This window comes from Amblyomma mixtum, chromosome 5 (genome assembly GCF_055824585.1).
Source record: "Amblyomma mixtum isolate Tamu chromosome 5, ASM5582458v1, whole genome shotgun sequence".
NCBI classification, from domain to species: Eukaryota; Metazoa; Arthropoda; class Arachnida; order Ixodida; family Ixodidae; genus Amblyomma; species Amblyomma mixtum.
Window position 1 is genome coordinate 17,403,118 of NC_143016.1, and position 13,240 is coordinate 17,416,357.

Sequence of the window (13,240 nt, forward strand, 5' to 3'; positions counted from 1 at the left end):
CGTTTAGGAAGAAATGGCTCGTTCTTTCTAGAAGACGTCAGCATGTTCATGTTGGCCTTATAATATTTGTTTCTTAATTCCGTATCAAAAACTTGTTTGAAAATGATGATTTCACTGTCGTAGCTTCGGTGGAAGCATTTCGTGACGTTCTTCTTTTGGCAACAGCTCGCTTCCGCCGACCTCTTAAAGCTCTGCAAATCTGCATTTCGTAGAAGGCGATGAACAGATCGGCCATTGATATTTCTGGGGGTTAATGGAGTCACTGTGAGATAGATTCATCCGTAGGAGGGCGGAGGATAACGCTCTGAAGCATCCTTGTTCGGGGAGTCACGAATCCTATGGAAGATATATTCACGCTTCAGAAAATGCCGCGGTGACAACCATTTGGCTTTTCGGCGCCCCGTGTGTGAATATCCTCGATTATCATAGCACTGCTTACCAGCATATGAAGCGGTGGATAAGCAGCAGCGAACAATAAAGCAGTGAGACTGTTGAAAGGTTTGCACAAAATGTGCACGAGACCGAAGTACAAGAAACACGTTACTACACAGGTCTGAATTAAAATTTTACGCCGTCTATTGCAAAAGTCTCTCCTTTGTAAAAATTTGCTTATGTAACCTTTAACTTCAATGACCGCATTTTTCTTGTACTCTTCACTGCAGGAGGCCAGCATTCGTCGCAAGTGTTCGTAGTTGGGAGTTTGGACAGCGCTGTTCCCCAGTGCTCTCACAACGAAGTGAGCGCAGTCGCAGAACGGTGAGTCTCACTCAAAAAGCCCTAACCGGGCTCTATTTAATTATCCATTGAAGCTGCTTCATACGGAAGCGTAGGCATAGGCGTCAACGCTGATGGTGAACAAAAAAAAAAGCATACACAAAGCTGACATCTGGGCGATTGCATGGAACCGCTTCGGCGGCTCGGCCAGACAGGAAAACAAAATATATTCCGGGCCCACTAACAAGGTCTGGAGCCGGCTGATCGACAACATCCATCCATCCATCCAGCCATGCATTCTTGATGCATGGTCCAATGGATCTCTTGTATAACGACATGGTACGAAACGAAACTGGAGACTCGCTCGTTCAAAGGGGGGAGTAGAGGAGGAGGAAGGGTCATTGTAAAGCACTGGGCGTGCACAGGGCGAGAGGGGCAGAGAATACAACGGTGTGCGTGACAGCTCTGAAATTACGGTGTAATCCGTTTTTGTGCAAACACCGCTCGCCATCGCTGGGACCCACAAGGTTTTTATTTCATTTTCTTTTGTGAAGCCTCTTGCGTTCATGCCCTGCGTACGTGAAGAATAAAAAAAGATAGAGTATAGAACCCGACTCCGTTTTGTAGTTTTATTTCATTCGCTGCTAGCAAAGCAAGAGAAATGGTAGTATGAAAGGGCAGCTCCTTTCTCTGATTCAACTGTTCCGTTTCATTTTTTTAGTCTATTCACGAGCGCATCGCGTTATCTTGACATTTTTTTTCCTTAGAGACAACTGTGTGGGAGAACTGCTGGGTCTGCTCGACGTACCGGACATTGCAATAGTTCTTTTTTGCCGTTGTGTCTGATCGCGCATAACTGATGAAGCGGTAAATAAGCTTTATTCTCTATATGCTCTGCCAAGATATAGGAGGCACCCGAAGAGGCTCTGGCTCTTGGCCACTAACAGGCTCTCCAGATAACAGGAAAAAAAAAACGGTGGGAATTAATAGGGGAGGCTCAGGCTATACGGGCGTCCCTTCACACGCAACGCGCCGATGTAACAAACAAAGTACAAACTAAACCCAGCGAGACACTTCAAACGCCAGGTGCAATTAGTCTTAATTAGAAGCGAGAGCCGGCGTTCGGAGCCACTCGAGGGGATTAGGCTACGCTCGCCACTGTCGGGCCGCCGGAGTCGCCGCAGTGGGGAAACTGCAGCGACATTAGCGAAGAGTGTCTGCGTGGGAGTGTGGTGTGCGTGTTTTTCGATGCGGTGGCTGCAACGTATTGGCCTTCTTTTTTCTTTTATACACTTTTTTTTCGATCGTGATACGGAGGAGAGAACAGCCTCCGCACTGTGCAAGCTGGCGCAATCGCCCCCATGCATCACGCGCGGAGAGCGCCTTCTCTTTTCTTGTCAATCGGATTGCGTTGCAGCTCGTTTATCGCCGGGCTGTCCTCCTTCGTGTTGCGCACTTTCGGCAGAGACGCACGACCCGTCGGTCGGAGCGGTGACCCACTTTGCATTCGCCACAAAGCGGTGGCCGCGACGAAGGGGACCCGATTGGAAAGAGCTGGGCTCTCGGCAACTGGTCGTGGAGCAGAATGGCAACACGAGTCAATGCGCCCAGTCGATTTCTTAATGGAAAAGGAGGCGGAGAGAGAATAGGGGAGGAGGAGTGAAAGGCAGAGCTGGGAGATTCGCTTATCGTGATCACCGAAATACTTGAGTGGAGATTTGGCCTACAGTGCCGCCTCGCTTGTAATGTAAATCAAGCGTTGCGGCGTAACTGAAGTGACGAAAGACTCACCTCTTGCGCCTTTTCGGTCTCCAGGGTTCCCGAAAGTAAATAAAAGGCACTCATCGGCGGCCGTCAAAGAAACGAACCTTTTCCAAACGTTCTCCAGCGCCCCATATATCTCTCCTAATTAAGACGTACTTGATCGCTGAGCATGTACACCTGCAAGCGTATAGTTATCCGCTCCTTCGCCTACGAGCATGGTGTCGACGTGATGATACAAAAGCACGCACCCTTATTACGCCCATACCTACAACAAAGAGACGCGCACACTGCCGCACCTATAGCAGTGCAGATCATCGCGCTTTGTGGTTGTTGTTTAGCGGGAGCTGCAACATTCAAAGGCCTCACGTGGCGAGTTTCCAAGTGTGGTTTGCCAGCTGGTATCTTTCATTGGGTTTCTGCCCTCGCGTCTTTTGCTGCCGCAAAGGCAGAGGTCGCTGTAGAGCATAGCTGAGCCGTGAGAGACACCTGCGTGGGGCCTAGTTGCCTTTTTAGTTAACGACTATAACTGCGACGAACATCACCGCCTTCGCCCTTGAGGTCTTGATGTAGTGGTGGCCGATGGGTTCGACAAAAGTCCTTGGCTCTGTTCCGACTGATACCAGTGAACTCTGGGGACGCATGGTGACAAGAAACGTCTGAAGCTCATCTTTTCGCCGCTCACCGGGTTCCAACAGTCATCCGCTTGAAACGACCCGTTGGGCCCGACTGGCAGTTATTACTTGACCTTGTGCAAGACCACCCGAAGCAGGTAGAAATGGCGGATGAATGAGAGGAACCACGCCACTGAGCTCTTTTTCCAGTATGCCGCGAACACAGTGGCAAGCCACTAATTGTTTTCATCGTGAGGTCAGGACAAAGAAGGCATGCTATAGGCGCCACGGATTACCACTTGTAGACTGCGGCCAGGGCAGCGCTCATTTTTATTTGACGTCAAAGATGACAGGTCGCCGTCTGAGGTGGTCCTCAGAAGCGCTTTTCTTTTGCTCAACTGCTTCACAACACTGCCCTTGCGATATTTTTCTTTTTTCGAAGTAATCCCTGAAACAAGAAGTCGAGGCGCTTATGGCGACGTCAAAATTGCTGGTTTGTCTTAATAGGGTTGCACGCCTTTTCGCAGATTACTAAGACGAATTGGTTGAACACATATGACTGCACTTCTCTCTCTCTCTCTCTCTTTGCCACTCCCCCATTTATGCATTTTCTCAAAGCGTGGTATATATTTCTACACAGAAAAAAAACGATTACGGCACCTCTTCTTTCTTCGCAACCTAACCTACCATAAATAAGATGTGAATGGTTTACACGCTAACTAAGTAAACAACTGCTGAAAAACGAGTTCTTACTCAGACTTTTCCAGCAATGCCGGTAAAGATGCAGCTGTAACTTGTCGCAAGTGACGGTAACAACCCCCCATCCGCCTTTCGTTGTAAGCCGCTACATATGCGCACTCACCATAGAAGTCACCAGAAGGCGCTTCTGCAACGAGATTTTTATTTCCGCGCCGTGGTTCTGGTTTCTTGCCAAGGACGCTATCCGTCAGTTACTCGCGCCTTTAAACACTGGCGGCAGAAATGTGTAGGTGTTCAGTGCATCCTCGTACTAGGTCTCATGGTAGCAATAAGCGCATGGCTTAGGCACATGTAACACCGTTTATACCTGGGGCTTCAGTTGCAATCTGAAACAAAAATTAATGCGAAAGCATTATGTCTCATCGGCAACAAAACCAAGTTTTGATGTCCAGACGAAACGGTGCGAAAACTCCGATGACGACATGAGCACAGATGCCATGGGAACCATAAAAGAGTCAGCATCCAATGGCCTTTAGGTCAAAAGCCCATAGTGTGAAGGCCTTTAGGTCAAATGCCATTAGAGTGGAGACCTTTAGGGTAAACGTCTTTGACATAAAAGTCTTCGTCCTAAATGCCTTTGACCGAAAGGTCTTCGAGACAGTAATAGTTACTAACTAGCACAAACTAATAAACAAACATGCTTAACTAGTAGCCCACGATGACAGACAAATCATTATGCATTCGCAGTACGTAAGTAGTCGTAAGTGCCCTCCTTATTTTTTGTGACGAGGCCGAATAAAATTTGAGCTTTCAATGCACCTCATCTGAGCCCAGCCGCCCTCCAACTCCCAGGCGCTTCCCATTGTCTTTTCACCATACGCAACCCCCCCCCCCCCCCCCCCCCCCCCCCCCCCCCCCCCCCCCCCCCGTGCACGTGCATACAGGCATATACGTATGCACAGACATGCATGCAAATGGAGGCACGTGCACACACGTGCACATCCACAAAAAGTGATCGTCGTGCACGCTTTACGCCGCAGCGAGAGCAAGACACATGTCCCCTGGCTGCCACCAGCCGTGGTAGTCGCGCCTCTGCCGATTCCAGCGCCTCCTGCGGCGGCAAACTGCGTGGGCCGAAATGTGGAGCGCCTTTCTGAGCACGCAATGCTGCTCGGCCCACGGCGGGCGTGCGCTGTTTGGACAATCAAGAATCAAACGAAAAACGAGAACGCAGCGCGCGCGGACCATCAGGGAAGTTTCCCTGCTGCACGTGCAGTTTTTCCCGCGGGCGAAGGAAGGCCGCGCGGTCCTTTTCCGACGGTGGAGCGGCAGGCTTACTCCGGAAGATTTCCTTCCCTCTCTCCGCAGCTTTTTCCTTCCTCCCTTGAGAGTGGCGGCAGCCATTTTTTTCTTTCCGCGTTCGGTGTTCGTGCGATACGCCCAGGCGAGCGGATTCCTTCGCGAGCGAGTCGTTCGTTTGTTTTCGTCGTTCCTCGTCCTTTTCCACCCCATTGCAATCGCTTCACTGGTGTTGTTTTCGCCCAGCTCCAGAGCAAGTATGGAGTCTGTACCAAGTTTTTTTTTTTTTTTTTTCTGGCGTCTCCATCGCGCCCTGATGTAGTTTATCATCTCGAATCAACCATCGCGAGCCGTTGTTTTGGGGCGTTGTTCAGCTCTCTCCGTTTTCTTGTCGTTCCCTGTCCTCCTCTTTGTTCGCTTCCTTTTCATACCGGGCTCCTGTTTGCACGCTCAACGGCGCTTCCGTATGCGGTGTGTACATGGCCTCCACTTTAGAGACGACAACAAATTGCGGGATCACTGGGTCGGACGTGCTCGGAAAAATGAAAATGCACCTCTGGTTCATCAGTTTTTTTTTTTGTTTTTTTTGTCGGAAACATGAAACTCGCTTTTGTGATGGAGGCATTTTGGAGGAAGCTCTGTGGCAAACCCATCAGTTGAGCTAAGGTAAAAAAGTATGAATTGTACACCGCGGGAGCGAAATAAGCAAGGGGAAGTGGGTTTGAAGGAGACATAACACTGAGCCGCTGATTGTTTGATATGTTTAGCATTCGTCTACTTCGTATGATATCTTGTCTGTCTGATGTAGTTGAAGAACCCTTTGTAGGCTGGCATTTCTTTTCTTTTTTTTTTAGTTTCTGGGCAAGTCCATGAGTGCACGAGAGCTCGTGGAATGGTTTTGAAGAAGAAAAAGAATGATAGGCACCTTCTTGCTTGTACAGCTTGTTTTACTGTGGCTGCTTGGACGTTCCTTCTCTATATTTATCTTTATGTTTTTTATCTTTGTTTTATCTTTTCTTTTCAAGTTCGCAGTTAGACCCATACTAGACCATCGGACGTTTTCATTGGGCGTCTCTTTGACTACAGTGCCCCTTCCATGTTTCATCATTTCACTTTGTCGCTCGCGCAAACAGCAATCAAAGCCTCACCTCGACGACAGCGGTTAAACAAATCACTTCCACCGACGTCGACTTCAAAAGCGTTTCGGGCGTCAATATTTGAAATTTGAATCGTTAATATCGACCGGCGAAAGTGTCAAGTGAACCGGAGACAGGTTTCAGAGTGCCGCAGCGTTCATCGGCCGTTTTCCCCCTCCACCGTTTTCCCCCTTCTAAGCGTTCAAATTCGTCGCCGCCAGTTTGACGCTTCAGAGGGACCCCTTTTGCAGACGGCCAGCCTTTGCGATGACCTATCCAACACAGTGACTGCCGGCTGACGTCCGCAAATGCTCGCGCGGCCGCCTGTCAAGACTTCTTTAAAAAAAAAAAAAAAACGGTCTCCTGGCGCACATTCGCGCTTGCACAATTCTCAAAGCTGACCGCTCTTTCGCGGGGAGCAAAATTCAAGTTCGCAGTTGGCACGTTTGCCTTTTATCGAGTTACTGAGCGCTGAGTGCGCAGGCCTGTCTGTAAAAAAAAAAAAAAAAAAAGAAAGAAAAACGAGAAAAACAAGGCGTCCTGCATTGGCGTACAGTGCATGTTCGAAATTTGACAGGGAAGAGGGCGTTCGCGTTTGACCGTCATTTGATTTTTAAGTCTAGTAATAGGCGACCATGTGAACCGACATCAACGAAATGAAGGTGTGCAGGCACCGTTTTATGGACGTCAAGCTACTATGATTTGACTAATGTGACGCAGCTTTTTCATTTTCACGCGTTTTTTTTTTCCTCCCCAGGTGGGGCCCGCGCTTACGACCATCGTCCAACCCTGTCATCCGTCATTAAACTACTTCACTAGTAGCTCGGGGGGGGGGGGGGGGGGGGGGGGGGGGTTGCTAAGCAGAGATAAAAAAGCGCCTGGCAACCGACCTGTCAGCCTAAATGAGTGGAGCACGTACCGCCAAAAAACAAGAAAGTATAAAACAACAATAAATGAAGAATTACGCTGACGTGACACGTCATTTTGTAACATCCTGACAAGGCCCAACGTGTTTTTCTTTCCTGCTGTTGAGGGAGTTAGAGACAGCTATTGGAGGACCCGGCTCAGAGCGAGTTTAAGTAATTAGTTTACTTTGGTTAGGGGCTTGATGTGATGCAAGAGATCAACACGCGGTTGTTGTGTCAGCGCTTGTTCACTTCGTGGTGGTTGACAGCATCATGTTAGTTAGTTATATGGGGTTTTATGGCGCATACTTCACAGCATCATGCTGCTACGTAGTGTGCCTTGTGAGCGGAATTTGTAAGAGAAGAGTTGTTTTCTTCTATTCTTTCTCCGTTCAGCAAGTTCACAACGTTCGGAAGGTTCCCAAGCAAGAGCCTGTATGTATATAAAGTTGGAGCCTGAGGAAGAGTGAAAAAGCGCTCGTGAAAGTTTCGTTCTTTTGGCGCATCGAGGCGAAAGCATTCGCTTGTAATATTATGTGCCGTTGCGTTCGTGTAAGCAGCAACTAGCCCTCGCTCAAATGTTCGCAGAAAAAGAAAACAGGAGGGAAGATTAGTGAGAATACACGCCACGCGGCAGAGACATGTAAAGTTAGAGTACGTGTATTTTTAGAGAGAACACGAGAAACGGTTAGACCGGCTCTTAACGCCGATAAAGTAAAGTTTCACCGCTAAGCAGAAGCGCGGCTTCAGGCATCTCCTCTCGAGCTCTATGCGTCATTTTTTCGTTGCGCGATGAAATCTAATTTCGTCGAGTTAAGAGCCAGTTTAACTATTGCTCGTGTTCCCTTTAAGCATTACACATATTGCGGAAAAACAAAGCGCACGCAGTGCACATTTGCACCTGTATGAACGCTTATGTTTACCTACGTAGCGTGAGCAGTGATGTCACGCGGCCGCTGCGCCGGCGAGGCATGCCAGCTGCGCACAGTGACGTCATTCGCGCATGCGCAGAATTGTCGACGGAGGGAGCACGCGAAACGCCGAGAGTGTGGCCAATGTAGCTCACGCTACAAAAAACGCCTGGTTCCGGAGGAACTGCACAGGCAGAGCGCGAGTCCATTGCCTGTCAGCGTTCTCAAAATCGACGACCACGTAGTTGGGAGTGGCTAGACTTTTTCTTGCGCCTGTGCGAAGAAGCAAAAGAAGACACAAAAGGTCTAAGCCCAGCGCCAAACCTTGATATCCAGGAAAAATAGCACATCCATTCCGAATCGGCCCCCGCAGTCATTGCAACATGCCACCAGCGGACGTTGCGTTTGTTCTAGACTTCCTGCTCCCCTCAGGCGCAAAGTTTCGGTTTGGTGCGTAAAAAAAAAAATAAACGAGATTTTCTCGCTCCGCAGACCTTTAGAAAACGTCTTTTTCTTCGATTTAAAAGCAGATACGGCGTCGCCTTCTCCGTCGCCTTCTGCAAACTCTTCATTGGCAATAACCACCAAACTTCGTTAATTAAAAGGTAATTAGCAAATTGCAGTTGATTACCTATTTAATTAGCACGTTCTTACAACTACTGATTTCCGCCGCAGCAGAGAGTTTCGGCATGCAGAATTTTTCTGTTTTTTTCTCGAAAAGTCTATTTTTAAGAATTTTGTGGTGTTCGCTGTAGTAACTTTTTTCTTTCCGTTGGTTAAAATACGCAAGTCGTGAACTCAGCGCCTAAAGCTAGGCCAACGTGTCCCCGAGTGAGTTGTGTCCGGTGAATACTCGCTTTGCTGGCGTATGCAAGTTTATACTTCTTTCGAGCCATCCGGAGCATATAGTATAGCAAACAACGAATGAAAAGACTCTTGAAAGCGCTTGTATCAGCCGGCACCAAATTTGAGAAAGAACGCAGGAACAGGCCAGACCCAAGAGGCTAGCGGGAAAATTGAGGCGGTTCCTCGCCGGCATCTGCGCCAAATGCGAGCCGCGCGCCAGCAGTTCTCTTTTCCCTCTTTCCCTTCTTGCCTCTTCTTTCTTTTCTTCCACCACCGATCCCGGGCACCTCGGAGAATTCCGATCACGACAGGAATTCGCGTCGTTATTTTCGAGCTCGTTCCCCTCCTCGCCGCTAGCTCGACTTTTCTTATTTCTCCCTCACTTATTCCGCCACGCCTGTTCCTGGTAAGAGCCGCGTAAAAGCCAAGCTACACAGTATGGCAGAATAGAGAGTGTGGTACGCAACGCTGTCCGAAGCGGCGTGTAATGAAAACATATATGCGAACTCAAACAACGGAATGCGGTGTCGAAAACGAGCCTATGCACGGTATCCCTTTTCTCCGTTGTGCTTTATTTATCGGCCTGTTTTTTAACCATGGCTCTGAGAAGCGAAAAGAGCCGCCTCATGGGAAGCGCAAATTGTCTCCATATAGGATGAAAGACTGAAAGGCGAAAGCGGGGTTGGGAAATTTTATTCCGTTCCTTCGATGGGTTAGCGCTTGGTTCTTGAATATACCGTGTTGCTGCGCTCGCTCGTTCTGCCCGGCAAATGAGCTTCTCCGCGTTCTAAGGCAGGATGACTTTTTCTCTGTTTTTGTGGGAATTTCGCGCGCCCAGCTATCGCAGAGTAGTGCCGAATAATAGAAACGAAGCACTCCAAATCAGGTTGGCCTCGTGTCCCAAACCATTGTCGCTCTGGCCCTGTAAGCGTCGAAACGCTGGCCCGTTTATGCCTCTCGGGAATGTCAGGGTTCATCAGAAATTTACCGCGGAACCGTTAATGTCTGCAGCTATTCGGCGCGTCATAACGACTTGCATTAGCATTACGCCGTACCGCAAGCATCGTGATAAGGGCGTACCACGCATGTTTTTAGATACTCGAGTTTTTGTTTTTTATCTCTATATACCGACAAGCCAATTTACTGTGCTCTCCACTGAGGGGAGGCTAAGGAAGCGGGCGGATGGGAGGCTATCTTGTTATTCTCACTCATCTAGCGTGAACGAAACCAAGTCTTCGTAGCAAATGGATTCAATAACGAAGACGTTGTAGAGTTTGACCACTGCTGGACAGTCAGATGGCTAGTACCAATACCACAGAGTGCTGCGAAATCGTCGATACCGTAAAGACCTTTACACTGCTTGCACAGAGCATTGAGTGCACGTGCTATTTGTATTACTGCGAGTATGTGAAATAAGTTCGTCCAACCACTTGCTAAATGCTTACCGCACCTGCACGTACCAGTACGGCGAGAAAATAGCTATGTGCAGGGAGCGCTGTTTGGAAAGTACAGTACCGTACCGAGACGGCAGAAAGCGTTCGAGTTTTTCGTATGTCTTGTCCCTACGCGGAAGCGATTGTGATTATCGTGGAAGCCGTGCAAAAAGCATAAATTTTCAAGGATGCCGGCGAGCTAACATTGTTCGAAACAGGGCTTCGAGGGGTTACATAATCCAGGTCTGTAGTGTTTCATGACAAGGATTGCTCTTATGTCTCCAGTACTTGCTACATATTGACTTTGAATCATGTCTCACGCTTTTGTGTCACGCTTAATAATTTTGGTTCATCATACGGCATTGAAATTTTATTTTCAAATGCTGTTTTTTGTAATGAAGTATTAAAAAGCAGTTTTCTTTCAAACAGCAATTTTTCAGAAGTGTTGAAGAATGTGTAATGTCAAGACGGGCATTTAAAATGCCCTTTCTGTCCACGCTAGCTTCAGCGGAAAGCAATACCGAGTCGCTCGGAAAAACTGCGAGTTGACTCATCCGTTAATGGCGATGTCGGTGGGACAGTGCAGAGAAACAAAATTTGAATAGTTGAACTTCCATCTTTGACGTCACACCTTGACTGCACTTTCAGACTCTAATGATTTGCAAAGAGCGAAGCGGTCGCCGTTCACGCTGGTGGAGGTCTTTGCTGACGCGTTCTTCTCCCACAGTATTTTTGTTTACTTATCTTTTCGCCCGTTTCCTAGAGCTCAGCGAAGCGTAGCCCCCCAATATTCGTGCCATGCCGGCTCATCTCGGCGCCAATGCTCGCATGCGGTATTTAGAAAGAGCATCAACCATGCACACGTCTCTTTACGATCCCACAAGCGTGGCTAGCTTTGCTGTGAGCATTTTAGGCGATATCTGCTTGATTTATTGAAGTGATGTGATTGCGTTATCTGCCATTCAACAGAACGCGCAGTCACGTCCACAGTCGGGATTTTCAGAAATATATATTTTGATATGTACTGCGTCAAGACTGGATATATAGCTGCTCAGGAGAATCAAAAACCTTATTCCTATTTTTACTGCACAAGCAGTACAGTTCGAAGAGAATTCATTCGCATATCTGCTGATGAGTGCATGTACGTGTTTACCCCAACCTCCATGAAGCACTTTAGTTCTGCCGCAAGGTATAGGCCTACTAAATGCAGAAATAAAGACGTTAAAAAAAAAATTTTGCGCGGCTCGTTGTGTTCTTACCGGACACCACTCACCCTCCCGTCCCCATTTAAATAGCCGTTATTTCCGCTTATATAAAAGAAAAATAATCGAATTTTGCTTAATACCAACTTTCTTGCATGCAGAATGCATGCAAGAAAGCGGTAACGCTTGCGATCGAGAAATGTAGTTTGGTTTCCGAGCGTCATAACTTTTCTGCGTACTCTTTGGACTGGTGATAGCAGCTGTCCATTTTTTATCTTCGTCAAGGTGGCGTTTCCATTGCACATCACCTTTTCGCGAACAAAAACCGAACTAGTTACCCTTTGTCAGCCTCACTGACCACTGCATGTTAACTGTAACGCAATAAGGTTGTACGCCTGGTGAGCAAGCTTAATAATTAAGCCATGGCGTCCCTGTCTAACCTTAGTTTGAATAATGACCAGGCACGGTTAGGGCGCGTACAGCGGTAAAACGGCCAGAGCCGCGGTGACCTTCATTAACGGGACCCTGCTGCGTTTTGTACACGGTGGTTGTGGTATATAGATACTTGCAGGGTTCTAAGCTTGCCATGATAATATCGGTGGTTGCCACACCGATGCCTCGTAGCGAAAAAAGGCTAAAGTTTCCTGCCACTGCCCCAGAATGTCAGGGCACCAATGCACTAATGTTCCACAAACGTTTGCATATGCGTTAATGGTTTTATTGTGCAGCATCAGGCACAGTATTGTTTTTCTCCAGCGTGGAGTGTATGCAGTGACTGTGAAGAATCTTAAAGGTCCCTACGCGTTTCCTGCATCTCTTAAACATATTGTTCATGCTTGTCTCTCTCTTTTTCTCACTCTCTCTCCCTCATTATCTCTCTCTCACTGCGTGAGCTTGTGCGTGCATGCGTGTGCTAATTATAAAAGTCTCAGTTTTTGGTTTCGTTCTTCATCAAAGCGCATGTCATTGTTTTATGCAGCACAGCGCCGTTAAAGAACGCTGCAAGGTCCGGATGTTCTTTTTAAAAAATCAGCTATGCCCCAGACCTGTTCACACAAAGCGTTGTATATTTTGTTTGTTGTCTCCTGAATGCATAGTGTGTCCGTGGAGAGATGACGTCATGCATGCAATAATTCGTCATCTTTGACTTAACCTTTCTTTCTTTTTCCCCTTTTTTATCGATGTATACTTATACCGCCATAAAACACACGGAGCTTTCAAGAGTCCGCAGGATGCGCGAAGGGTCTCCACCCTTCGCAGTGGCTGAGTGAGTAAGGTGCTCGGCTGCTAAGCCGGAGTTCCCGGGTTCGAACCCGACCGCGACGACCGTGTTTCGATGGAGGCGAAACGCAAAATACGTCCGCGTGCTGTGAGATCTCAGAGTGCGTTAAACATCTTCAGGTGGCGGAAATTATTAACACTGACATTACGGAGCCCTCCACTACGGCACCTGTCTATCTCTTTCTTCTTTCATTCCCGTCTTTCTCTCTTCTCTAACAGCCCGGTTGAGGTGTCCACTGATTAGTAAGACAGCTACTGCGCCATTTTCTTTCCTCAAAATTACTAATTAATTAATTACGGTCTTCTGTACGATCTAAGCAGCAGGCCTTGTACATACTCCTGTGATTTCATTTTCATAGTGGCACGGATACCACCGGGTGCATAAACGTCTTGTCAGAACCTAACCAGACGAACCAACAGAAATGCACCTGATGGCTTA

The 13,240-nt window shown here is 47.9% G+C and overlaps 1 protein-coding gene across 3 annotated transcripts in view; it reads left to right on the top strand.

Annotated features, from left to right (window-relative positions):
* Nucleotides 1-13,240, top strand: part of Elk (Eag-like K[+] channel) — a 318,564-nt gene that overhangs the window by 184,941 nt on the left and 120,383 nt on the right. For 2 of the 3 annotated variants that reach the window (XM_089543496.1, XM_089543497.1), the window contains one exon: nt 663-756. The exons of the other annotated variant lie outside the window; for it this stretch is intronic. The gene's annotated coding sequence lies outside the window, so the exon portion shown is untranslated. The remainder of the gene's footprint in view (nt 1-662; nt 757-13,240) is intronic. 3 annotated transcript variants of the gene reach the window in all.